This window comes from Pleurodeles waltl, chromosome 7 (genome assembly GCF_031143425.1).
Source record: "Pleurodeles waltl isolate 20211129_DDA chromosome 7, aPleWal1.hap1.20221129, whole genome shotgun sequence".
NCBI classification, from domain to species: domain Eukaryota; kingdom Metazoa; phylum Chordata; class Amphibia; order Caudata; family Salamandridae; genus Pleurodeles; species Pleurodeles waltl.
The window spans coordinates 1534905147-1534931933 of record NC_090446.1 but is presented as its reverse complement, the minus strand read 5'-3'; positions in this window follow the sequence as shown (position 1 = coordinate 1534931933).

Sequence of the window (26787 nt, the reverse complement as noted above, 5' to 3'; positions counted from 1 at the left end):
GTTTTTCTTTGGACAAGTGGCATCACTTGCCCAATGGCCTTTTACTTTACATAAATAACACCATTGCTTTTTCTGATTGTGAGAAGAGGATTTTGACCCACCACCCCCAGAGGATTTTTGTGGGCCTGATGAAGGCTCAGAATGTTTTTTGTCTTTGTCCCTACCCTTGTCAGAAGACTTATCATCCTTCTTCTTGCCATCCTTGTCACCCCCTGTATGAACTTTTCTGTTCACTCTTATTCTGACCCATTTGTCTGCCTTCTTTCCCAATTCTTGGGGAGAGGTCAGATCTGAGTCTACCAAGTACTGGTGCACCAAATCAGACACACAATTGTTCAAAATATGCTCTCTCAGGATTAGGTTATACAGGCTTTCATAGTCAGTCACCTTACTGCCATGTAACCAACCCTCCAAGGCCTTGACTGAACAGTCTACAAACTCTGTCCAGTCTTGAGGGGACTCTTTTCTGCTGTCTCTGAACTTAATCCTGTATTGTTCAGTGGTCAAGTCAAATCCATCCTAGAGTGCATCCTTCAAAACTTTGTAGTTATTAGCATCATTTTCTCTGATAGTAAGGAACCTATCCCTACCCTTACCAGTGAAAGATAGCCACAAGAAAGAAGCCCACTGCCTTTGAGGAACGAACTGTACCATACAGGCCCTCTCAAGTGCAGCAAACCACTTGTTAATGTCATCCCCTCCTTGTAAGGGGGGACTATCTTATGCAGGTTTCTGGAATCTTGCTCTCTAACAGGATTTCTGTCAAAAACACTGCTGCTGCTACCATGGGGAACTAACCCCAACCTCTGCCTTTCCCTTTCCCTTTCCACATCCAGAGATTCCCTGTCAAAGGCCAGCTGCTGCTGTTTAAGCTTCAGCCTGGCCTCTTCCAACCTCAGCTTTCTGAGGTCCCTTTCCATTAAGTTATCCTCAGGGTGGGAGGCTTGGGAATTGTGAGACACAGATGAAATGTGGGAATTGGCAGAGTTGGACCTGTCCCTAACTGGCTGGACCCTAGTAACCAGGCCTTTAGGAGTGAAAGGTGCCCTACTAGTGTGTGACCCCCTCCCACTACCAGTGTCACTAGGTGGCCTGTTAGCTGGCAGGTCCTTGGAAGAACCCTCCCCAGCATCCTCAAGGGACTCCTCTGAGTCTGGCTGTGTACCCCCCTCATCTACCGCCTGATTCTGGGATGGGCCAGACTGGTTCTTGACACTTTGTAAGAGAAGGCTAAGGAGGAGATCTTTTGTAGGATTCTTACCAATTGCTAAATCTCTTTCAATGCAGAGACTGCTAAAACTTTTAAAGTTTAGATTCCCATATGTTGCTTGGACAACTGTGGGAGTAAGCTCTACTGCAGACATGACAGAAAAGGTTTAGGTTAGAAAGAGAAAAAAGTTTTGGGAACTTTTGAAAGAACAGAGAAAAAACTTTTGAAAACATTTGAAAACTTTTAAAAGTTTTCAGAAACTTTTCAGAAATGTTTTAGAAAGTTTTAGAGAAGGAAAGTTTAACTTTTTAGGTTACTGTATATATTCTGAAGTATTTGGTATATGTTTTTCTTATGAAAAGCACCAATGACAAAGTGGTAAAGCAGTTACAAGTACTTATCCCACTGCTGTCACCAGTGTAGGAGGCTGGCCTGGCTTATAGTGGGTACCTTGTGGTGCTTACACCTTGTGCCAGGTCCAGTTATCCCTTATTAGTAGATTAGTACTGTTCTAGCAGCTTAGGCTGATAGAGGTAGCTATAGCAGAGCAGCTTAGGCTGAACTAGGAGACATGCAAAGCTCCTACTATACCACTTATATCACTTAGCACTATACCATAAGAAACGCAATACTCAGAGTTACTAAAAATAAGGGTACTTTATTTTAGTGACAATATGCCAAAAGTATCTCAGAGGATATATTCCCTTAAGAGGTATGTAAAATACACAAAATATACACACAGACTAAAATCAGGTAAGTAAACAGTTACCAAAGTAGTGCAAATACTGTAGAACACAATAGAATGCAATAGGAGACAATAGGTCAAGGGGTAACACAAACCATATACTCCAAAAGTGGAATGCGAACCACAAATGGACCCCAGGCCTATTATAGTGTGTAGAGGGTCGCTGGGAGTGTAAAAAAACACTAAGGGTGGCTGAGATACCCCAGCCGAAGACACTGAAAAGTAGGAGTAAAGTTACCCTACTACCCCAGAAAGACAGTAAAGTCGAGATAGGGGATTTTGCAAAGGCAACAACTGACTGCAAAGCACTGAAGATGGATTCCTGGACCTGAGGACCTGCAAAGGAAGGGGACCAAGTCCAAGAGTCACACAAGTGTTCAGTGGGGGTAGAAGCCCACTGAACCCCGGATGAAGGTGCAAAAGGACTGCCTCTGGGTAGAAGAAGCCAAAGATTCTGCAACAAAGGAAGGTGCCAGGAACTTCTCCTTTGGTCAGAAGATGTCCCACGGCATGCTGGAGGATGCAGAGTTGTTTCCATGCAAAAAGACCACAAACAGGCCTTGCTAGCTTCAAGAGGTCTAGTAGTAGGTTTTGGGTGCTGCCCGGGCCCAGGAAAGACCAGGAGGCCACCCCTTGGAGGAGGAGACAGATGGCGTGCTCAGCAATACAGAGAGCCAACACAGAAGCAGGCAGCACCCGCAGAAGCACCTGAACATTCAGAATATCTGACCACAGCAGTTGTCTCAGCACAACAAAAGGGAGTCCCACGAAGTCGGAGTCCAACTCAACGAGTTGGGCAATGCAGGACGGGATCCTTGGGACCTGGGCTAGGCTGTGCACAAAGGAAGTCTTGCAAAAGTGCACAGAAGCCCTAGCAGCTGCTGTTCACGCAGTACACAGGTTTACTGTCTGGTGTGGGGAGGCAAGTACTTACCACCACCAAATTTGGACAGAAGGGCCACTGGACTGTCGGGGACACTTGGATCCAGCTCCTGTGTTCCAGGGGCCATGCTCGTCAAGATGAGAGGGGAACCAGAGGGCTGGTGATGCAGAAGTTTGGTGCCTGCGTTGGCAGGGGGAAGATTCTGTTGACCCACAGGAGATTCCTTCTTGGCTTCCAGTGCAGGATGAAGGCAGACAGCCCTCAGAGCATGCACCACTAAGAAACAGTCAAGAAAGCAGGCAGGATGAGGCGCCACAATGTTGCTGGTAGTCATCTTGCTACCTTGTCGTGGTTTTGCAGGTGTCCTGGAGCAGTCAGCAGCCGATCCTTGGCAGAAGTCGAAGGGGGAAGTGCAGAGGAACTCTGGTGAGCTCTAGTGTAGGAGGCTGGACTGGCTTGTAGTGAGTACCAAGGGGTACTTGCACCTTGCACCAGGCCCAGTTATCCCTTATTAGTGTATAGGGTGTCTAGCAGCTTAGGCTGATAGATAATGGTAGCTTAGCAGAGCAGCTTAGGCTGAACTAGGAGACGTGTGAAGCTACTACAGTACCACTTAGTGTCATATGCACAATATCATAAGAAAACACAATACACAGTTATACTAAAAATAAAGGTACTTTATTTTTATGACAATATGCCAAAGTATCTTAGAGTGTACCCTCAGTGAGAGGATAGGAAATATACACAAGATATATATACACCATAGCAAAAATATGCAGTATAGTCTTAGAAAACAGTGCAAACAATGTATAGTTACAATAGGATGCAATGGGGAAACATAGGGATAGGGGCAACACAAACCATATACTCCAGAAGTGGAATGCGAACCACGAATGGACCCCAAACCTATGTGACCTTGTAGAGGGTCGCTGGGACTATTAGAAAATAGTGAGAGTTAGAAAAATAACCCTCCCCAAGACCCTGAAAAGTGAGTGCAAAGTGCACCAAAGTTCCCCTAAGGACAAAATAGTCGTGTTAGAGGGAAAATGCAAGGAAAACACAAATCAGCAATGCAACAACGATGGATTCCTGACTGAGGGTACCTGTGGAACAAGGGGACCAAGTCCAAAAGTCACAAGCAACTCGGAGATGGGCAGATGCCCAAGAAATGCCAGCGGTTGGTGCAAAGAAGCTCTTACTAGGCTGAAGAACTGTGAATACTGCAGGAACGACAAGGGCTAGAGACTTCCCCTTTGGAGGATGGATCCCCCACGCCTTGGAGAGTCGTGCAGAAGTGTTTTCCCGCCGGATGGACGCCAACAAGCCTTGCTACACGCAAATCGTGCGTTTGGCGTTTTTGGACGCTGCTGGGGCCCAGGAGGGACCAGGAGGTCGCAAATTGGACCTGCAGAGAGAGGGGACGTCGAGCAAGACAAGGAGCCCTCACTGAAGCAGGTAGCACCCGGAGAAGTGCCAGAAACAGGCACTACGAGGATGCGTGAAACGGTGCTCGCCGAAGTTGCACAAAGGAGTCCCACGTCGCCGGAGACCAACTTAGAAAGTCGTGCAATGCAGGTTAGAGTGCCGTGGACCCAGGCTTGGCTGTGCACGAAGGATTTCCGCCGGAAGTGCACAGGGGCCGGAGTAGCTTGCAAAGTCGCGGTTCCCAGCAATGCAGCCCAGTGAGGTGAGGCAAGGACTTACCTCCACCAAACTTGGGCTGAAGAGTCACTGGACTGTGGGGGTCACTTGGACGGTGTCGCTGGATTCGAGGGACCTCGCTCGTCGTGCTGAGAGGAGACCCAAGGGACCGGTAATGCAGCTTTTTGGTGCCTGCGGTTGCAGGGGGAAGATTCCGTCGACCCACGGGAGATTTCTTCGGAGCTTCTGGTGCAGGGAGGAGGCAGGCTACCCCCACAGCATGCACAAGCAGGAAAACAGTCGAGAAGGCGGCAGGATCAGCGTTACAGAGTTGCAGTAGTCGTCTTTGCTACTATGTTGCAGGTTTGCAGGCTTCCAGCGCGGTCAGCGGTCGTTTCTTATCAGAAGGTGAAGAGAGAGATGCAGAGGAACTCGGCTGAGCTCATGCATTCGTTATCTAAAGTTTCCCCAGAGACAGAGACCCTAAATAGCCAGAAAAGAGGGTTTGGCTACCTAGGAGAGAGGAAAGGCTACTAACACCTGAAGGAGCCTATCAGCAGGAGTCTCTGACGTCACCTGGTGGCACTGGCCACTCAGAGCAGTCCAGTGTGCCAGCAGCACCTCTGTTTCCAAGATGGCAGAGGTCTGGAGCACACTGGAGGAGCTCTGGACACCTCCCAGGGGAGGTGCAGGTCAGGGGAGTGGTCACTCCCCTTTCCTTTGTCCAGTTTCGCGCCAGAGCAGGGGCTAAGGGGTCCCTGAACCGGTGTAGACTGGCTTATGCAGAATTGGGCACATCTGTGCCCAACAAAGCATTTCCAGAGGCTGGGGGAGGCTACTCCTCCCCTGCCTTCACACCATTTTCCAAAGGGAGAGGGTGTCACACCCTCTCTCAGAGGAAGTTCTTTGTTCTGCCATCCTGGGCCAGGCCTGGCTGGACCCCAGGAGGGCAGCTGCCTGTCTGAGGGGTTGGCAGCAGCTGCAGAGAAACCCCAGGAAGGGCAGTCTGGCAGTACCAGGGTCTGTGCTACAGACCACTGGGATCATGGAATTGTACCAACAATGCCAGGATGGCATAGAGGGGGCAATTCCATGATCATAGACATGTTACATGGCCATATTCGGAGTTACCATGGTGAAGCTACATATAGGTAGTGACCTATATGTAGTGCACGCGTGTAATGGTGTCCCCGCACTCACAAAGTTCAGTGAATTGGCTCTGAACAATGTGGGGGCACCTTGGCTAGTGCCAGGGTGCCCTCACACTAAGTAACTTTGCACCTAACCTTTACCAGGTAAAGGTTAGACATATAGGTGACTTATAAGTTACTTAAGTGCAGTGTAAAATGGCTGTGAAATAACGTGGACGTTATTTCACTCAGGCTGCAGTGGCAGGCCTGTGTAAGATTTGTCAGAGCTCCCTATGGGTGGCAAAAGAAATGCTGCAGCCCATAGGGATCTCCTGGAACCCCAATACCCTGGCTACCTCAGTACCATATACTAGGGAATTATAAGGGTGTTCCAGTAAGCCAATGTAAATTGGTAAAATTGGTCACTAGCCTGTTAGTGACAATTTAAAAGTAATGAGAGAGCATAACCACTGAGGTTCTGGTTAGCAGAGCCTCAGTGAGACAGTTAGGCACCACACAGGGAACATATACATGCACACCTATGAGCACTGGGGCCCTGTGTGACAGGGTCCCAGTGACACATACATATAGGCCACAAACCTATGAGCACTGGGGTCCTGACCAGCAGGATCCCAGTGACACATAACAACCATACTGAAAACATGGTATTTTCACTATGAGCACTGAGGCCTGGCTATCAGGATCCCAGTGAGACAGTGAAAACAGTGACAAACACCCTGACATACACTCACAAACAGGCCAAAAGTGGGGGTAACAAGGCTAGAAAGAGGCTACCTTCTCACACAACCCCCCCCCAAACGAAGGACAATAAGGCTAACCTTGGCCAGTTGAGACTTTATTGTCTAAGTGGTGATAAGTAGAGAGTAGCTCTGCAATAGACTGGTTACTCCCTTTATCATCCACTATATGGTTACTTCCCTGTGGGGATGTAAACCACCCTGTTTGAAGTTTTTTAGCTAAGCAACAATGTGAAGATGTATTTTCAGAGTTTCTATCAGTAAGTTTTAGTTTAGAGCAGTGGGAATTGTCCACTGAACCTATTTGTAGTGATGGAAATGCCAGACAGGGATGCTGTCTCAGAAAAGCCATAGCTGGGCAAAAACTTTGTCCATCTGGCTGGAAGAGAGAACAGGGATGCTGTTTCTCTTGAGTTGGAGCAGGGCAGGGATGCTGTCCTATGAGCTCCACACTAGGGCAGGGATGCTGTCCTAAGTGTTGTGAGGTAGTGCAGGGTTTCTGCACTAAAGTTTCTCTGGGAGGGTTGGAGGGATGCTCCATGTTAACTAAAATGGTGCTGTTTTTCTCACCAATGTTAGTTATCCCACAGAGAGGTACTTCCACCTCAGGGAGTCCAGCTTTGCCAGCTGATGATTCCCTTGGAACAGGTGCCACCCCAGGAGAGGTTTCTCCCACCACAGGAATAGTATCCTGAATGGTAGGGTGGTTAGGGGATACTGTGATACCCTTTTTACCTGTTGATGGAGAGGGATCCTGAGTTTTCAGGCCTTCTCTCCTTTGCTTTTTCATTTCACTTGAAATGAGAGGGAACAATTCCTCAGGGATGCCCAGCATGGCTGCATGGGCATAAAACTCTACATCAGCCCAACCTGAGGCCTCTAGGTCATTACCTAAGAGACAGTCTACAGGTAAGCTAGGTGATACCACCACCTGCTTAGGGCCAGTAACTCCCCCCCACTAAACTGAATTATAGCTAAGGGAAGAAACTTAGTGGAGTTATGGACATCAATAATCTTATACTGTTGTCCAATGATGTGTTGTTCAGGAGGCACTAGGTTTTCAGTCACCAAAGTGAAACTGGCACCTGTGTCCCTGTAGGCCAAGGCCTCAACACCATTTATTGAAACTGTCTGCCTGTACTTATCCATTGTAAGGGGACAAGCAGCCAGTGTGGCAAGGCCAATGCCACTAGGTGTGACAGAAACTGTCTTGGGACTGATGACATCAGTTTCCACTATGGACCCATAAGTGAACCCAACTACACCCTTTGCTTGACTGTTGCCAGCAGTCCCACCACTAGTACCACTACTGCTAGGGGCACTAGAGCTTGATGTATTAGTGGTGGTAGGCTCAGGGGGTTTACCTGGACAGGACTTATCCCCTGGCCTATGGCCTCTATTTTTACACACAAAGCACCAAGGCTTTTTAATGTGTGCAGGTTGGGAAGAAGAGGAAGAATTTGTTTTATCCCCACCCTCTGAAGAGTGTTTAAGATTTGAAGTGGGATCTTTGGTTTTACCCTTATCCCCATGCTTATCTTGAGATTTTTCACCATCTTTCTTCTTATTGCCATCTTTGTCACCCCCTGTATGAACTTTTCTGTTCACCCTTGTTCTGACCCATTTGTCTGCCTTCTATCCCAATTCTTGGGGAGAGGTCAGATCAGAGTCTACCAGGTACTGGTGCAACAAATCAGACACACAATTATTAAGTATATGCTCTCTCAGGATTGTGTTATACAGGCTTTCATAATCAGTAACTTTACTGCCATGTAACCACCCCTCCAAGGCCTTCACTGAATGGTCAATGAAATCAACCCAGTCTTGTGAAGACTCCTTTTTGGTCTCTCTGAACTTTATCCTGTACTGTTCAGTGGTTAAGCCATAACCATCCAGGAGCGCATTCTTAAGAACTGTAAAATTATTGGCATCACTTTCTTTCACAGTAAGGAGTCTATCCCTACCCTTTCCACTAAATGATAGCCATAGGATAGCAGCCCACTGCCTTTGAGGGACATCCTGTACAGCACAGGCCATCTCAAGTGCAGCAAACCACTTGTTAATGTCATCCCCCTCCTTATAAGGGGGAACTATCTTGTGCAGATTCCTGGAATCATGCTCTTTTGCAGGATGACTATGGGGAATACTGCTGCTGCCACCATGGGTATCTAAACCCAACTTCTGTCTTTCCCTCTCTATTTCTAAAGACTGTCTATCCAAATCCAGCTGTTGCTTCTTGAGCTTCAGTCTGGTTTGTTCCACTCTCAATCTATTGAGCTCCCTTTCTAACAATCTGTCATCAGGGTGGGTGGGAGGGACATTTCTAGATACAGAGGTATGATGGGAATGAACAGAAGGAGACCTGTCCCTTACAAGGGGCACCCTAACAGCTTGGCTACCAGCATAATGTGAGAGCACATCATCAGTATGATGTGATTCAACCTCTGTACCAACTATGCTAGACTGTCTAGTAATGGGCAGGCTGAGAAGTTTCTTTCCTGAACCTTTTCCTGGGGGAGTCCCTGGATCAGATTGAGAACCATTAGCTACTTTTTCTACAGATTGGGCACTTATGGCCTTATCCTGTACTCTAAGCATATTAATTAACAGTTCTAAGGAAGGATTCTTCCCTACACTCAAACCTCTCTCTATGCAGAGACTCCTTGCTCCTTTCCAGCTAAGGTGATCATATGCAAGTTTGGACAGTTCAACTTTTTGGCCTGTGCCAGACATTTTTAGAGAGAGTTAAAGTGATAGGCAAAGAGAAAAAAGTTTTCAGAACTTTTTGGAAAGACAGAAAAAACTTTTTAAACTTTTAAGAACTTTTTGAAAGTTTAGAAGTACTTTTCAGCACTTAGAAAAGAGTGAAAAGAGGAAATGCAAAACTTTTTGGCTATGTGTATATACACTGACCTTGTTTTGTATATTTTTCTCTTATGAAAAGTACAATGACAAGAGTGGTAAGTAGTCTCAAAGCACTTATCCCACCGCTGCACAACCAATGTAGGAGGCTGGACTGGCTTGTAGTGAGTACCAAGGGGTACTTGCACCTTGCACCAGGCCCAGTTATCCCTTATTAGTGTATAGGGTGTCTAGCAGCTTAGGCTGATAGATAATGGTAGCTTAGCAGAGCAGCTTAGGCTGAACTAGGAGACGTGTGAAGCTACTACAGTACCACTTAGTGTCATATGCACAATATCATAAGAAAACACAATACACAGTTATACTAAAAATAAAGGTACTTTATTTTTATGACAATATGCCAAAGTATCTTAGAGTGTACCCTCAGTGAGAGGATAGGAAATATACACAAGATATATATACACCATAGCAAAAATATGCAGTATAGTCTTAGAAAACAGTGCAAACAATGTATAGTTACAATAGGATGCAATGGGGAAACATAGGGATAGGGGCAACACAAACCATATACTCCAGAAGTGGAATGCGAACCACGAATGGACCCCAAACCTATGTGACCTTGTAGAGGGTCGCTGGGACTATTAGAAAATAGTGAGAGTTAGAAAAATAACCCTCCCCAAGACCCTGAAAAGTGAGTGCAAAGTGCACCAAAGTTCCCCTAAGGACAAAATAGTCGTGTTAGAGGGAAAATGCAAGGAAAACACAAATCAGCAATGCAACAACGATGGATTCCTGACTGAGGGTACCTGTGGAACAAGGGGACCAAGTCCAAAAGTCACAAGCAACTCGGAGATGGGCAGATGCCCAAGAAATGCCAGCGGTTGGTGCAAAGAAGCTCTTACTAGGCTGAAGAACTGTGAATACTGCAGGAACGACAAGGGCTAGAGACTTCCCCTTTGGAGGATGGATCCCCCACGCCTTGGAGAGTCGTGCAGAAGTGTTTTCCCGCCGGATGGACGCCAACAAGCCTTGCTACACGCAAATCGTGCGTTTGGCGTTTTTGGACGCTGCTGGGGCCCAGGAGGGACCAGGAGGTCGCAAATTGGACCTGCAGAGAGAGGGGACGTCGAGCAAGACAAGGAGCCCTCACTGAAGCAGGTAGCACCCGGAGAAGTGCCAGAAACAGGCACTACGAGGATGCGTGAAACGGTGCTCGCCGAAGTTGCACAAAGGAGTCCCACGTCGCCGGAGACCAACTTAGAAAGTCGTGCAATGCAGGTTAGAGTGCCGTAGACCCAGGCTTGGCTGTGCACGAAGGATTTCCGCCGGAAGTGCACAGGGGCCGGAGTAGCTTGCAAAGTCGCGGTTCCCAGCAATGCAGCCCAGTGAGGTGAGGCAAGGACTTACCTCCACCAAACTTGGGCTGAAGAGTCACTGGACTGTGGGGGTCACTTGGACGGTGTCGCTGGATTCGAGGGACCTCGCTCGTCGTGCTGAGAGGAGACCCAAGGGACCGGTAATGCAGCTTTTTGGTGCCTGCGGTTGCAGGGGGAAGATTCCGTCGACCCACGGGAGATTTCTTCGGAGCTTCTGGTGCAGGGAGGAGGCAGGCTACCCCCACAGCATGCACAAGCAGGAAAACAGTCGAGAAGGCGGCAGGATCAGCGTTACAGAGTTGCAGTAGTCGTCTTTGCTACTATGTTGCAGGTTTGCAGGCTTCCAGCGCGGTCAGCGGTCGTTTCCTTATCAGAAGGTGAAGAGAGAGATGCAGAGGAACTCGGCTGAGCTCATGCATTCGTTATCTAAAGTTTCCCCAGAGACAGAGACCCTAAATAGCCAGAAAAGAGGGTTTGGCTACCTAGGAGAGAGGAAAGGCTACTAACACCTGAAGGAGCCTATCAGCAGGAGTCTCTGACGTCACCTGGTGGCACTGGCCACTCAGAGCAGTCCAGTGTGCCAGCAGCACCTCTGTTTCCAAGATGGCAGAGGTCTGGAGCACACTGGAGGAGCTCTGGACACCTCCCAGGGGAGGTGCAGGTCAGGGGAGTGGTCACTCCCCTTTCCTTTGTCCAGTTTCGCGCCAGAGCAGGGGCTAAGGGGTCCCTGAACCGGTGTAGACTGGCTTATGCAGAATTGGGCACATCTGTGCCCAACAAAGCATTTCCAGAGGCTGGGGGAGGCTACTCCTCCCCTGCCTTCACACCATTTTCCAAAGGGAGAGGGTGTCACACCCTCTCTCAGAGGAAGTTCTTTGTTCTGCCATCCTGGGCCAGGCCTGGCTGGACCCCAGGAGGGCAGCTGCCTGTCTGAGGGGTTGGCAGCAGCTGCAGAGAAACCCCAGGAAGGGCAGTCTGGCAGTACCAGGGTCTGTGCTACAGACCACTGGGATCATGGAATTGTACCAACAATGCCAGGATGGCATAGAGGGGGCAATTCCATGATCATAGACATGTTACATGGCCATATTCGGAGTTACCATGGTGAAGCTACATATAGGTAGTGACCTATATGTAGTGCACGCGTGTAATGGTGTCCCCGCACTCACAAAGTTCAGTGAATTGGCTCTGAACAATGTGGGGGCACCTTGGCTAGTGCCAGGGTGCCCTCACACTAAGTAACTTTGCACCTAACCTTTACCAGGTAAAGGTTAGACATATAGGTGACTTATAAGTTACTTAAGTGCAGTGTAAAATGGCTGTGAAATAACGTGGACGTTATTTCACTCAGGCTGCAGTGGCAGGCCTGTGTAAGATTTGTCAGAGCTCCCTATGGGTGGCAAAAGAAATGCTGCAGCCCATAGGGATCTCCTGGAACCCCAATACCCTGGCTACCTCAGTACCATATACTAGGGAATTATAAGGGTGTTCCAGTAAGCCAATGTAAATTGGTAAAATTGGTCACTAGCCTGTTAGTGACAATTTAAAAGTAATGAGAGAGCATAACCACTGAGGTTCTGGTTAGCAGAGCCTCAGTGAGACAGTTAGGCACCACACAGGGAACATATACATGCACACCTATGAGCACTGGGGCCCTGTGTGACAGGGTCCCAGTGACACATACATATAGGCCACAAACCTATGAGCACTGGGGTCCTGACCAGCAGGATCCCAGTGACACATAACAACCATACTGAAAACATGGTATTTTCACTATGAGCACTGAGGCCTGGCTATCAGGATCCCAGTGAGACAGTGAAAACAGTGACAAACACCCTGACATACACTCACAAACAGGCCAAAAGTGGGGGTAACAAGGCTAGAAAGAGGCTACCTTCTCACATCTAGCATTCGTTATCTGATGAGAAACCCACAGGAAAGACCCTAAATAGCCCTCAGAAGAGGATTGGCTACAGAGAGAGGTAAGCACCTATCAGGAGGGGTCTCTGACGCCACCTGCTGGCACTGGCCACTCAGAGGTCTCCATTGTGCCCTCACACCTCTGTATCCAAGATGGCAGAGGTCTGGGACACACTGGAGGAGCAATTATTTTGCCACCCATAGGGAGCTCAGGCAATTCTTACACAGGACTGCCACTGCAGCCTGAGTGAAAGAACGTCAACGTTACTTCACAGCCATTTTACACTGCACTAAAGTAACTTATAAGTCACCTATATGTCTAACCCTCACTTGGTGAAGGTTAGATGCAAAGTTACTAAGTGTGAGGGCACCCTGGCACTAGCCAAGGTGCCCCCACATTGTTCAGGGCAATTTCCCCGGACTTTGTCAGTGTGAGGACACCATTACACCTGTGCACTACACATAGGTCAATACCTATATGTAGCTTCACAATGGTAACTCCGAATATGGCCATGTAACATGTCTAAGATCATGGAATTGTCCCCCTATGCCAAATATGGTATTGGGGTGCCAATCCCATTCATCCCCAGGGCTCCAGCATGGACCCCGGGTACTGCCAAACTACCTCTCTGGGGTTTTCCCTGCAGCTACTGCTGCTGCCAACCCTCAGACCCTCCTGGGGTCTGGGCAGCCCAGTCCCAGGAATGCAGAATAAAGTATTTCCTCTGAAAGAGAGTGTTACACCCTCTCCCTTTGGAAATAGGTGTTAAGGGCCTGAGAGGAGTAGCCTTTCCTGGCCTCTGGGAATGCTTTGAAGGGCACATATGATGCCCTCCTTGCATAAACCAGTCTACACCGGTTCAGGGATCCACCCGCCTCTGGCGTGAAACTGGACAAAGGAAAGGAGAGTGACCACTCCCCTGCCCAGAGCTCCTCCAGTATGTCCCAGACCTCTGCCATCTTGAATGCAGAGGTGGGAGGGCACAATGGAGGCCTCTGAGTAGCCAGTGCCAGCAGGTGACGTCAGAGACCCCTCCTGATAGGTTCTTACCTGGTTAGGTAGCCAATCCTCCTCTGAAGGGCATTTAGGGTCTCTCCTGTGGGTTTCTCTTCAGATAATGAATGCAAGAGCTCACTGGAGTTCCTCTGCATCTCTCTCCTCAACTTCTGCCAAGGTTCGACCGCTGACTTCTTCAGGACTCCTACAAAACTGCAACAAAGTAGCAAGACAACTACCAGCAACATTGTAGCGCCTAATACTGTCGGCTTTCTCGACTGTTTCCTGGTGGTGCATGCTCTGAGGACTGTCTGCCTTCACCCTGCACTGGATGCCAAGAAGAAATCTCCTGTGGGTCGATGGAATCTTCCCCCCGCTAACGCAGGCACCAAACTTCTGCATCACCGGTCCTCTGGGTCCCCTCTCATATTGACGAGTGTGGTTCCTGGAACACAGGAGCTGGATCCAAGTGACCCCGACAGTCCAGAGGTCCTTCTGTCCAAAATTAATGGAGGTAAGTCCTTGTCTCCCCACGCCAGACAGTCATCCTGTGTACTGCGTGAACTGCAGCTGCTAGGGCTTCTGTGCACTTTTGCAAGAAATCCTTTGTGCACAGCATAGCCCCAGTCCGCAGCACTCCGTCCTGTATTGTTCAACTTGCTGAGCTGAGCACCGGCTTCGTGGTGTAGTGTAGCCATTTTTGATATAGCCTTTGCACGTTTGCTTAAAGCATTAGGCCTCTGTGCACTTTGTTCTAGATGCATTTTATTCAGCCTTGCACTGTTATTTTTCAATAACCAGTTTCACAGTCTTGTTTTATTTTCTTCTATCACACTGTTTAGCTTATTTCAGCACCGGAGTTCCCAAACAACACATTCTTGCTCACTCTGTGCTTTAGTCAAGGATACAGTCTGGTACATTGCCAAAAGACGTGGTAGGAGTTTAGTCTTTAGGGTTCGTAGAAAGTGCACACTCTTACGTAGGGACGTTTCTAAGAACACCGGCGTGTTAATTATAAAAACACTTCCTAGTCCTGGTACACGTAAGAAGGAGATTCCGACCAGGGAACCACAACTAGACGCTGACTGCCCTGTTGCAGATGCTGATCCAGATCACAGGCCTTTGCTCAGGTATGAGGGTTGATGTCCTCCCGGGGGAACCTGAAAGGCAGGCTTAGAGCTTAACATGCTGTGCTCAAAATAGAACTTAGAAGAGAGAACGTAACCTAGTAGCACTATGATAGCGTTAGTCTTATGTTTCACTCTCCTCGTTACTATTTCAATCCTACCGTGTTGTATGGTTCTGGTTATTGCGGCTCACGCCTTGTTAACTAAAATGCAGTTGTTTTATTAAACCAATCTTTAAAACTCAAACTGCCTTTGTCATTTATATATGAGACCACACTGTATATGAGAGAACTGGTTGGGATCTGAGTGACCACGACTTCCCTGGGAAGCACTAAGATGTCATGCGCTCGGCTGCCCAATCGTCTCTTCCCTTTGGTAGAGATGAGGCACTGCTAGTTAGCCGGAGCTCAACCCGGATTGGGGGTGACAAGGGCCCTTCGCTGTGGGTTAGACTTAGTCCCCCACACTGTGAACGATCCTGCCACCCAAAATCCAGTAGTCTCATTAGGATAATGAGTGCCTACGCGACATAGCGCCGCCAACGATTGGTCTGGCTCTAATTTTCGGGTCCACCAGTCTCTCTTGGTCTCATATATTATAATGATCCCTCAGTTCCTTTAACGGTGACATCTGTGGCACCGAGGACTTCCACCACCGCGATAAAGGTACTCCTAGATATAGCGGATGGTTGTTCAAGCTTGAACTTTAAAAGGAAAGACCCCGTTTTTGGTGTGCCTTCTCTGAACCATCGCTGTTTTTCTAATGGCGAATCCCCAGGTAATACAAATAGCTCTTAATATGAGACAACCGCTCACAGCGCATTTGCTTGCACATGGTCTTACGAACCAGGAGGGTCCAGTTTGTGGTGGCCGCCCATGCAGCCTATAGAACAGAACTTTTTTACTCTTGGGTCACATTTCCAGCAGTTGATGGGAACACAAATACATTTCACACATATACAATTGCGAACGCGCCTGGCCATGACAGGGCGTACGCATATTTAGAGAACATAATGGTTGGCTTGATGGCGCCCTACCCCATAAAATATTGCCAGTAAGGTTAGGTCCACTGAGTAATGATAGTCCGACCTGGCCTTTATTGGCCACATATACACCACATCCTGCGGTTGCAAATATGCCCGTGGCTGAAGTTCGTCGTTTATATACAGACTTAACGGCTACATATAGACGCTTAGTACAATTTGTGATGCAGACACTAAATACAAACCCAGCGCGTGCTGCTCCAGCACAACCACATTCAGTAGCTACAGGTATAAACCCGGCGACTGTACACTCTATCATGGGTAAAGTTCCAGCAAAACGGGAGGAGACTCCATTTTGGCTGGCGCAAAAAATTAATACGCTGGAGGCGGTATTTCCCCATACGGGACCTCAGGACAAACATAGAATATTAACAATGTGTTTACCATTTGGCATGGTTCCCACAGTGGAACATTGTAATACATGGGGCACGGTGTTTGCCGCGCTCCACACAATAGCACACGGTACACCGACATTGGCAAACCTACCGGAAGTGCTTAAACAGATTCAGGATGAATACGGGGCTGCCCCAGCCTTAGATTTGGGAATGCAACTGATGGGCAACTTTGCCACGGTATCCTCAATAATACTAAGTAATTTAAAAGGGAAGGCAGTTGCACTAGCGGTGCCTATGCGTCTTCGTGACGTCCCGCAACTAGATCAGGAACGGGAACTGCCTAAAATAATAGCGGAAACATATTCCAGTATCGGTCGAGATAGCCTAGGGGCTAGACCACAGAAACCACTGTTTCAAGGGAAAATTAGTAAAGATAATACTAAACAACAACCTGAGGGTAATAAAAAGCGCGGGGAGAAAAAACAACAGACACCTAAAAAAGAAAGGGGAGAATCTCCGTGACCGGAAACCCCGCAGACTAGGTATAATCTCAGAAATAGGGATAACTTGAAAACGCCTGATAGATATCAATATACTGATACACGCCAATCTCGTTCCTTTCAGGACTCATCGGAAAAGAGAAATGAGAGAGGTGGGCGGTCAGAGCGGAGAACAGAGTACGTGAAACCAAGACAGGAATCACAACGCTCTTCTGAGGTTTCTGTCAAGAAGGAAGAGAAACCGATGCAACAAAAACAACAGTTTAAAAAGAAAAAAGTGGCGGCAATCTCAGTTAGACATGCCACACAGGAAGAGAGTTCTCATGAAGAACAAGACATGGGCTCTAGCACTGCTAGACAGCGCGGCAGAGGTCACAATAGTTTGCCGGAATCTTCTAGAGCATCTGGAGGTGAAAGCAACTGATGACTTCATACAAGTTGAAACAGCAGATATGCGTGTCTCTGAACCCGATAGGGTATATACAGTGACTTTACAATTGGAAGGAGACATTGAACGCACTATAAACGCAATCTTTTGGGATCGTGTAGTCAAGATATATGACATTTTGGTGGCGGAACAGGATTGGCCGCCTGACTTTGTTCGCATTGGCCCAGTTGAGGAGGAGGTTATTAAACCTTCGTTCTCACCACTTGTTCGAGGGGAACTCACAGAGTCCTATAGCATCAAATGGGCTCTAGCACAGGTACCTGCCTTATATAGAAATCACGTAGGGTGGGATAGGGATTCTCCATATCATGTAATTCCAATTAAAGGTGAGCCTCAGCCACAACCGCAATATCCAATAAAACATGAATCAAGGGCACCGGTGAGAGAAATACTTACGCAATTAGAATACCAGGGAGTAATTGAACCCTGTGTCTCGCCGATGAATAATCCCTTGTTCCCTGTAGCTAAACCGGACCATTCGTATAGAATAGTCTTAGACTACAGACACTTGAACGGACATACACGTACATATGCTATACAAAACTCACATAGCGCCGCACTAATGAACAAAATTGTGCGGAAAAAGTACAAAAACGACTTTAGACATCTTGAATGGTTTCTTCTGCCAGAATATAGCACCCGAAAGTAGGGACCTTACAAGCTTTAGTGCGTTAGGCTTCCAGAAAAAATTCTGTCGTTTGCCTCAGGGGTATAAGAATAGCCCGGGACTGTTTGCGGCTCGTGTGACAGAAATTTTACACAGGCTGGACCCTGAAGCATTGTCATATGTGGATGATATATATCTCATGGATGACGAGTTACTACAACATTTAAGACGGGTAGCCCGCATTGTTGTTGGCTTTGCCACAATTGGCTACAAATTTAACTTCAAGAAATCAAAAATTGCCTTCCTCACCGTCATGTTCCTGGTATATGAGCTGTCAAACGAAGGTAAGAGCCTAGCGCCACAATTTTTAGAAAAATGTGCACAATTGCAACCGCCTAATACGATTAAGAAACTACAATCATTGTTGGGCTTTCTAAATTTTGGCAGAACATACATTCCTGATTATGCTACACGCATAAAACCATTATACGAATTAATACGTCCTGATTTTTCAAGCAAATTCTGGACAATTGAGCATACACATACTCTTCAGATGTTGCAAGCAGATCTCCTAGTTGCAAAACATTTACATACACAGGACAATAAGACACATTTGGTCATCAGGGTAATAGCTGGGGCCATTGGGTTTACGTACATCACATTTAATGAAGGTGAGACTGTCCCGATTGGATATAAGTCTCACTTGTATTCGGCTGCTGAACAACGATTCGCACCAACAGAGAAAATTCTCACTGCTGTTATTAAAGAAGGACCTCTTGCCCAGGGCAAACGCATTATAGTCGTTTCCCCTATTCTGGCCCTAGAGGCTGTTACGAAAGCGAGTGTTCCTAATGAGAAAGCACTGCACCCGCGATGGATACAATGGGCTACGTCCTTAACAGCCACTGATGTAGATTACATTTTTGACCCAAAGTTACAGACTCAGGAATTTCTGCAATATGAAATTGAAAATCCAGTTCCCGCTGAAACGTTGCCTATTGATCAATATCAAGTAGTCATGTATACTGATGGCTCTGAGCAACCGGCGGTGGGGACAAAACACCAATATTCTGCTGCATGTGCAGTAGTGAGCGGCCATATGGTGGGGGAGAAATTCTACCCCCAACATACTTATACACAAACCTTAGGGGACTGTACAGCACAATTGGCTGAGCTGAAAGCTCTATTGATGGCATTGGAACATACGGATCCGACACAGTTCACGCTGATTGTTTGTGCTTCGTATTATTGTGTCCAGTCTTTTAACAAATACCTACATTACTGGCGCTTGAATGGGTTCAGAGATTCAAAGGGCAACACCATAAAACACAGACTACTGTGGGGGAAGGTAGCGGACCTGAAGGAGACGCTATCCAAAGTACATGTTGTACATACTCTTGGACACCAGCGTGTTGGAATACACGTTGCTGGGAATACTTTGGCTGATGAAGCCTCAAAGTCAGCAGTGGCAGTTGCCACTGTGGCCTCAGTGACTCGTTCGAGTTCCAAACTAGACACAGAGATTCTGGCTGCCATAAAAGCTACGGGTGATGGCACGCCTTATCCTAATGGATTTCCTAATAAATATCAATACTTTATGGGAAGTATGCTGAAGCTGAGGTTAAAATTCCAGGCGTAGGCGTACGCGAGATGCCCAATAACGTTGTAAGACCTCAATTGATTAATGCAGCGCATGAGGGGGTGGCATCTGCACATGCTGGCGTGGCCGCCATAATTCTGCTATTACAAGCCCGTTACTGGTGGCCTGGTCTGTATAAGGAGTCTAAGCAGTATGTCCTTTGTTACAACATCTGTCAACAAATTAAGGTTTCAACGGCTAAGCGCCCGCCGCAGACGCCCCTCTGAATATCAAACAGACCATTACAATGTGTGTACTTGGATCATTGCGGTCCACTGACACCGGATAGTGCATACAAATATATACTGGTGGCTGTAGATTCTTGCTCCAGATTTGTGTGGGTATGGCCACAGCGCTCGGCTGATGCTCGAACTGTTATTAAAGATTTGCGTGTCTTTGTTGGTACATATGCAGTTGCGGCGTTCCATTCGGACCAGGGCCCTGCTTTTGCCTCAAGGGCATTCAGGGACGCCATGGTTTCGTTGGGGGTCCAGCTCCAGTTCTCGTCTCCATTTCATCCCGAGGGAAATTTTGTCGTGGAGCGACTAAATCGTGATTTAAAGCAATCCTTAACTGCAAGAGTCTTAGGTACGGGTCGTAGTTGGCTAACCCACCTGTATGGACTACAGAGAGCACTGAATAACCTGCCTAGAAGGTCCCTGGGGGGTCGTACTTCATATGAGTGCCTGTTCGGAACACAAATGTTTGTTCCGGATCTAGATGGTCCTGGTGTGGAGGCGGCGGAAACGCCTTTTGACATAAATTATCGTGTCACTGTTTTGCAGGAATTACAACAGTTCCGTGAAGATAACTCTTCTAAAAGTACTGCCTCCACAGGAATTAAGGATGTGCCAGTAACGCCTACTGGTTGGATTCCCAGAGTTGGGGATCTTGTGCGTGAAAAGGTCACAGTGAAAAAAGAATTTGGCCCTTCTTATCGAGCACCAGTCCCTGTGTTGGGGACACACGGAACAAGAACTGTTATTTTACCACCGTTGCCAGGTGCCAAAGAAAATCGCTTTTTTTCTATTGACAATGTCAAGTTACAACATGTGGGCGATTCTGCACAGCAGACCAAGAGGAACATCCAGTAGTTCCAGAATCCCTCTCACTACTGGGGAAGATGTTCCACTCCAAGTTATTTATACCAACACTGTTGCCTCTCTGAGCTTGGGGAGGGTGGAAGATGATCTTGCATTAGTTCCACCTACGACAAATAACTTGGAAACATTTGATCGAGTCACCATGACTACTGATGTTGCAGGTGGTGCTATCTACAGTGTACCACCGCGAGAAACACCAACTCCTCCATTGAATACGACGGCACCTTTTACAAGAACTGCCTCTGGATACTTTGCAAACAACAACGATGGTCTATCAGACTCGTTTGCCTCTTCAACCACTGACCCAGGACCACGTATGCTGATTTATTGACTTAAAAATACGTATTTTGTTTTTCCTTGGAACTATCTGTGGCTCTTATTGACTATGTTCGCATTTTTTTCCCTGGACAGGGTTTGTTGTTACCTTTTTTCTGTTGATACATGGTCATTTTCTTCCTGAGAGATCAGCGGTTGAACAGGTGGAGGAGGTGTTGAAGCCACATTTTTTATCAAATAAGGTTCGAAGAGACTTGTCCTTTGTGAACATTTCTGCGGTACCAATTCCGGATGAGATTGTGTGGGATAAAGTAATGTTTGATATATACGGTCCCACTGAGATAATTCAAATACCGTATGTTCTAAAGTTGTCAATGAATGATATCGTAATACCAGGCATTGTATCTGATGATTGGGATGTGAAGACAGTTGATTCCATGATGACTGAATTGCAATACTATACTTTCTATGAGAATGAAGATGTTTACCAGTTTAAAGACAATTATGGTGACATGTTTTGCTATAATTATTATGGGTACCACTTTATACATAAAGCAAGTAGTCCGAAAATGATATTTGACTATACGCAATGGGAGCATTGCCCAACTCCCCCGCAAGGGAGTTCTAAAACATATTATGACAAATTTGCGTATATTTCTGGGCATCATCAAATGAATGCTAAGTCCTATTATTTTAAGTTAACTCCGTCTAAAGATAAGCAAATGTTGTTGACTAATACGAAATTCATATACTCAGACTCTTTTGTTTCCCGACTGTCGAATGAAGGTTATGAATATTGGTCAAATAATGTTGATTTGAAAAGTGTTTGGGGAACAAAACATTGGCAGACACAGGGTAGAGAAACACTGTTTAGAGCATGTCTCATTCCCGTCCAAATGATTTTTTTAAATGAAACAGTACAACAGACTAGCTGTTTGGGCTTAGCAACGATTAAAGAATTGAATATGCCTAGTATACCTGTCCTTACAAAAATGAAGGATTGGCAGAAATATATCAATGCCACTTTTAGTGAACTTACAGATTGGGTCCAGAATGGTACATTTAACACTTCATTGTCACGTCCGGGTGGGTGGTTATTGTGGCCTATAGACACCAATGGGTGTCATCAACAGTTTGTCACCTCCATGGAGGGTTTCAGGACGAGTCGGGCAGACCCTCGCTACATATCACCTGAACATGTTGAAATTATTTCTACATATGGTGTGGGAAAATTGTGTCAACAATGGTTAAAATCATCCATGCTAGATACAGTCAAGACACATCTCACTCTCCTGTCTAATAACACTGACTTGCAAGATTTTTTGTCAGGACCGAAGACACCACGTAGTCTTGTACGAAGTGTACAATGAAATATGCAAACTTTCACAACAAGAGGCTGCGGCCCGGTTAAGGCAGATAAATCAGGAAAATTTGAAAAAGGCACTAGCTGTTGTGGATAATGTAATTCACACCCTGTCCGACCGAATATATACCATGGACAACATTGTTTCTTCTGCCATAGACATTATACGATCTGATATGTCTTCTTTATATCATGGACAAAGTCAAGCAAGGTCCATTATGCAGTTGGGTTGGACACTTCAGATACTGAAGGCGGGTCGGGTTCCGTGGCAGCACATCAGGACCAGGGAGATATTTTTTTCCTTTAATCTGACACGACAACAACAACTCATGGCTAAGAAGGAGGCGACTTATGTCATGCTTAACATTGAAAAATTGGAAAGATTGCCTTTTACCGTGGCCGAGATTCCCTCCGCTGAGTGGTTGATACACGGGGTTATTAATCTGCCTATTTCTACACTACAATTCACTTTGTGTTTAAAACATGTTCCGGTAGGCAGATATAAAAAGCTGGGAGATAGTTATATACATGACGTGTGGGAACTTCCCTTCTTGTACAAATGTCTCAATAGCATGAGAGAGGTTTTTCTTAGCGGTAGTGAATGCAAGACTTCAGTCAGCCATTCGATGATTTGTAAGCAGCTGTCCTTGCATGGGGCATGTAATGCCTTGGTTGCGAACTTGGCTTGCTATCTGAAGGGAATTCCGGTCCCCTTGATTAAACACACATTCCAGGTGCTTTCAAACGGCAGCTACGTCCTCCTCAATAGTGAAGACTGTTGTGGCATGCGGGCCGGAAGAGTTTACGTTGTTTCGGTCACCAAGGTCGGTACTTGCTGCGGGAATGTGTTGTTTCCCCCCACTAAATTAAGGAAGGTAGCGGATATCTGGCCTCACATTGCTACTTTCAAGGTGAATTTCTACAAGTTAAGTAGACTAAAGGCATTATTGTTTTAAAAGCATGTGGCCCTTACATCTGCGCGTGAGACCTACGCACTTCAGGTGGCAAGGTCATCAGCAGAAATACAGTCCCTGTTAAATACCAACTTTCAGAGCCACTTTGGTGAACTCGTGGGATGTATATTTAATGCGTCCAGCACAGCTGGACTGGCACATTTTTTCAAAGCCGTAGGTGTTGGTTTCATCCACATCTTCTCTTCCATATTCGGTTTAATACCTTTGGCTATTCATTCAATTTTCGGAAGCATTTTTGGGGGATTTCCGATCACTTTGGCTTTATTAGCTGGCATATTGCTGTTGCTGTTGTTTTTCCGCAATGGCTGTCCCGCCGCAACAAGGACAAATGTGGGCGCTCCCATCAGCGCAGCTGTGTCGTGAACGCATGATGCAGCACTTCGGAGCAACACTCCTGGGACGTTTGGAGTGTGTCTGGTCTCTGTCATTTAGACCGGTTTTGGATTGTGTGCAGCCTGTGTTTCGGTGCCGTTGGTGCTCCTTTGAACATGCACTAGACGTCTATCTCTCACAGCAACGCCCCCCAGTGGTTGATGCTGATCTGTTGATGTTCCCGATGAGGGCTCATTCCCAGACATGTGCGCTGCGGCTGCGTTTGCTTCGTGAGGCTGATTACAAAATACCCTTCCTGGAGGAAGTTGATATTAACTCGTTTATGGACAGTGTGCGGGATGCTGCCTTGGTTGTTTCTGGGGCTTTGGAACACACCTGCTCCTTAATAGTCTTTGGCGCAGATTTTCCAGTCTTGTCATCTGCCGAAGTGGAGAACCTCCTGCTTTCCATGACCACCGTTTGAATTGGTTTGGGTCTAAATTGACATTGTTACATGAATTTGGCTCTTAGCCGCATGCTTACTTTTAAATTTAGGATTATTGTGCTTTGGTGTCCTCTTGACTTGTTGAAATTATATATAGTTTTAGCTAAAAACAATTTAACATAGGGCATTTTTTAAGCTTCGATTTGAACCACTTTCTACCGACAAGGGGAGGGTGTAGTGTAGCCATTTTTAATGTAGCCTTTGCGCGTTTGCTTAAAGCATTAGACCTCTGCACTTTGTTCTAGATGCATTTTATTCAGCCTTGCACTGTTATTTTTCAATAACCAGTTTCACGGTCTTGTTTTATTTTCTTCTATCACACTGTTTAGCTTACTTCAGCACCGGAGTTCTCAAACAATACAGTCTTGCTCGCTCTGTGCTTTAGTCAAGGATACAGTCTGGTACACTGCCAATAGACGTGGTAGGAGTTTAGTCTTCAGGGTTCGTAGAAAGTACACACTCTTACGTAGGGACGTTTCTTAGAACACCGGCATGTTAATTATAAAAACACTTCCTAGTCCTGGTACACGTAAGAGGGAGATTCCGACCGGGGAACCACAACTAGACGCTGACTGCCCTGTTGCAGATGCTGATCCAGATCACAGGCCTTTGCTCAGGTATGAGGGTTGGTGTCCTCACGGGGGAGCCTGAAAGGCAGGCTTAGAGCTTAACATGCTGTGCTCAAAATAGAACTTAGAAGAGAGAACGTAACCTAGTAGCACTATGATAGCGTTATTCTTATGTTTCACTCTCCTCGTTACTATTTCAATCCTACTGTGTTGTGTGGTTCTGGTTATTGCGGCTCACGCCTTGTTAACTAAAATGCAGTCTTTTTATTAAACCAATCTTTAAAACTCAAACTGCCTTTGTCATTTATATATGAGACCACATTATGTATGAGAGAACTGGTTGGGATCTTAGTGACCACGACTTCCCTGGGAAGCACTAAGATGTCATGCGCTCGGCTGCCCAATTGTCTCTTCCCTTTGGGAGAGATGAGGCACTGATAGTTGGTCGGAGCTCTACCAGGATTGGGGGTGACAAGGGCCCTTCACACTGTGAACGATCCTGCCACCCAAAATCCAGTACTCTCATTAGGATAATGAGAGCCTACGCGACAGTGGGACCCTCTTTTGTAGTGTTGAGATGACCGCCATGCTCAGATTTCTTGAACACCTGTTTAAGTGCTTCTGCGGGTGCTGCCTGCTTCTGCATGGGCTCTCTGTGTTTAGGAAAGTACCATCTTGCCTGGCATGTTACCCCCATATTTCACTGTATATATGTTGTTTTAGTTGTATGTGTCACTGGGACCCTGCCAGCCAGGGCCCCAGTGCTCATAAGTGTGCCCTGTATGTGTTCCCTGTGTGATGACTAACTGTCTCACTGAGGCTCTGCTAACCAGAACCTCAATGGTTATGCTCTCTCTTTGCTTTCCAAATTGTCACTAACAGGCTAGTGACCAATTTCACCAATTCACATTGGCATACTGGAACACCCTTATAATTCCCTAGTATATGGTACTGAGGTACCCAGGGTATTGAGGTTCCAGGAGATCCCTCTGGGCTGCAGCATTTATTTTGCCACCCATAGGGAGCTCTGACAATTCTTACACAGGCCTGCCACTGCAGCCTGAGTGAAATAACGTCCACGTTATTTCACAGCCATTTACCACTGCACTTAAGTAACTTATAAGTCACCTATATGTCTAACCTTTACCTGGTAAAGGTTGGGTGCTAAGTTACTTAGTGTGTGGGCACCCTGGCACTAGCCAAGGTGCCCCCACATCGTTCAGGGCAAATTCCCCAGACTTTGTGAGTGCGAGGACACCATTACACGCGTGCACTATACATAGGTCACTACCTATGTATAGCGTCACAATGGTAACTCCGAACATGGCCATGTAACATGTCTAAGATCATGGAATTGTCACCCCAATGCCATTCTGGCATTGGGGAAACAATTCCATGATCCCCCGAGTCTCTAGCACAGACCCGGGTACTGCCAAACTGCCTTTCCCGGGGTTTCACTGCAGCTGCTGCCAACCCCTCAGACAAGTTTCTGCCCTCCTGGGGTCCAGCCAGGCTTGGCCCAGGAAGGCAGAACAAAGGACTTCCTCAGAGAGAGGGTGTTACACCCTCTCCCTTTGGAAGAAGGTGTCAGGGCTGGGGAGGAGTAGCCTCCCCCAGCCTCTGGAAATGCTTTGATGGGCACAGATGGTGCCCATCTCAGCATAAGCCAGTCTACACCGGTTCAGGGATCCCCCAGCGCTGCTCTGGCGCGAAACTGGACAAAGGAAAGGGGAGTGACCACTCCCCTGACCTGCACCTCCCAGGAGGGGTGCCCAAGCTCCTCCAGTGTGCTCCAGACCTCTGCCATCTTGGAAACAGAGGTGCTGCTGGCACACTGGACTGCTCTGAATGGCCAGTGCCAGCAGGTGACGTCAGAGACTCCTTCTGATAGGCTCTTACCTGTCTTGCTAGCCTATCCTCCTTCCTAGGTAGCCAAACCTCCTTTTCTGGCTATTTAGGGTCTCTGCTTTGGAGAATTCTTTAGATAACGAATGCAAGAGCTCATCAGAGTTCCTCTGCATCTCTCTCTTCACCTTCTGCCACGGAATCGACCGCTGACTGCTCAGGAAGCCTGCAAAACCGCAACAAAGTAGCAAAGACTACTACTGCAACCTTGTATCGCTGATCCTGCCGCCTTCTCGACTGTTTTCCTGGTGGTGCATGCTGTGGGGGTAGTCTGCCTCCTCGCTGCACTAGAATCTCCAAAGAAATCTCCCGTGGGACGACGGAATCCTCCCCCTGCAACCGCAGGCACCGAAAGAACTGCATCACCGGTCCTCTGGGTCCCCTCTCAGCCCAACGAGCGTGGTCCCTGGAACTTAGCAACTCTGTCCAAGTGACTCCCACAGTCCAGTGACTATTCAGTCCATGTTTGGTGGAGGTAAGTCCCTGCCTCCCCACACTAGACTGCATTGCTGGGTACCGCGTGATTTGCAGCTGCTCCGGCTCCTGTGCACTCTTCCAGG